The following is a 1359-nucleotide window of genomic DNA, read 5'->3' as shown; positions in this document are numbered from 1 at the left end:
TTTTTTTTTTTTGGTACCCTTTAAATATATTCCGTTTATTTTATGTCAGTTATACTTCAATAGGGAGCTCTGGTACTGTAGTGCCTAAGGCATTTGACTGCAAACCAGAAGGCTGGCAGTTCAAACCCACCAGTAACTCCTAGGAAGGAAGACTGGGCAATCTACTTCTGTAGAGATACTGCCTCAGAAACCCAAGGAAGGGTTGTTACAAGTCAAATCGACCTGACAGCAGTGAGTTCGTTTTTTTCATACCTCAATGAAGCTTTATAATATAAATGTGTGTTTAAAACTATTAAGAATAGCATAACAATATTGAAGTTAGTCTTGCCCCTAAAGATCTTTCGGCCAAAATAAATGCTTTAGTTGTAAATTAAAATCAAAGCAAGCATATTTCCTCACCTCATTAACAATGGCATCAGACACCACCCCCTGGGATGACTGTAGCCAGAGCAGGATTAGAGCATCACAAAGTTCAAAGAAAGCAGCAAGGTTCACCACAATTTCATGGGGCAGGCTGTGGTAGCTCTCTGGATCTTTGAGTTGACATAAATAAAATAAAAATATTCTATCAGGTTTAATTAATCTCTGGGCATTTTCTAAATAAGCTAACATAATGTTAGTCCCAATATAAAGGTCAATTTCTATTTTGTTTGAAATAACAAAATCAAAAGTAAATGTTTTCCTGATTATTAAACTTAACAGGTAGGGCAAGTGTATCTACAGAAGTTCATAATGTCTTAATGAAAAACACAAATTAGAGCAACAATACATATTTTATTCAAATATTTCTTTAAATACGAAGGAAAAACTAAGTGTATTTATATGTTTGGATGGATGAATAGGTAACATAGAAACAAAACATGAGAAAATAGGAACAAAACTACTATTAACAATAGTTGCTCCCAAGAATGGACTTTCTCCATCTTTTTTATTTCTACATAGCTTAACGTTTTCACATCAAGCACAATTATCTTTTTTAATTTAAAAAAATAAAGAAAGGATGGAAAAAGAATAAAATCAAATGCTTATGAATGTGTACTTTTTGAGCCAGCAAATCTAGGTGAGAGTTCTTGGTTCTGCTACTTGCAAGGGACATGACCTTGACCCTCTGTTCCTCCCTTTCCTCATTCGTAAGATGGGGGCAATATTCCCCACCTTCAAGAGTTGCTATGATTAGGGATATGGAAAAAATGACCACTAACTTTATATGGAAAGGAAAGAGACCTCGGATAAGCAAAGCACTACTGAAGAAGAAAAACAAAGTAGGAGGCCTCACATTGCCGGATCTCAAAACCTACTATACAGCCACAGTAGTCAAAACTGCCTGGTATTGGTTCAATGACAGATACATAGACCAAT

At 35.2% G+C, this 1359-nt stretch overlaps 1 protein-coding gene across 1 annotated transcript in view; it reads right to left on the bottom strand.

Moving 5' to 3' along the window:
* The window catches only part of MDN1 (midasin AAA ATPase 1), a 229787-nt gene that overhangs the window by 84204 nt on the left and 144224 nt on the right, over positions 1-1359 (bottom strand). The gene's annotated exons all lie outside the window — the stretch shown is intronic.

This window comes from Orycteropus afer, unplaced genomic scaffold, assembly GCF_000298275.1.
Source record: "Orycteropus afer afer isolate SDZICR_OR568_19922 unplaced genomic scaffold, OryAfe1.0 scaffold00011, whole genome shotgun sequence".
NCBI classification, from domain to species: domain Eukaryota; kingdom Metazoa; phylum Chordata; class Mammalia; order Tubulidentata; family Orycteropodidae; genus Orycteropus; species Orycteropus afer.
This window is presented reverse-complemented; position numbering and strand designations above follow the sequence as displayed.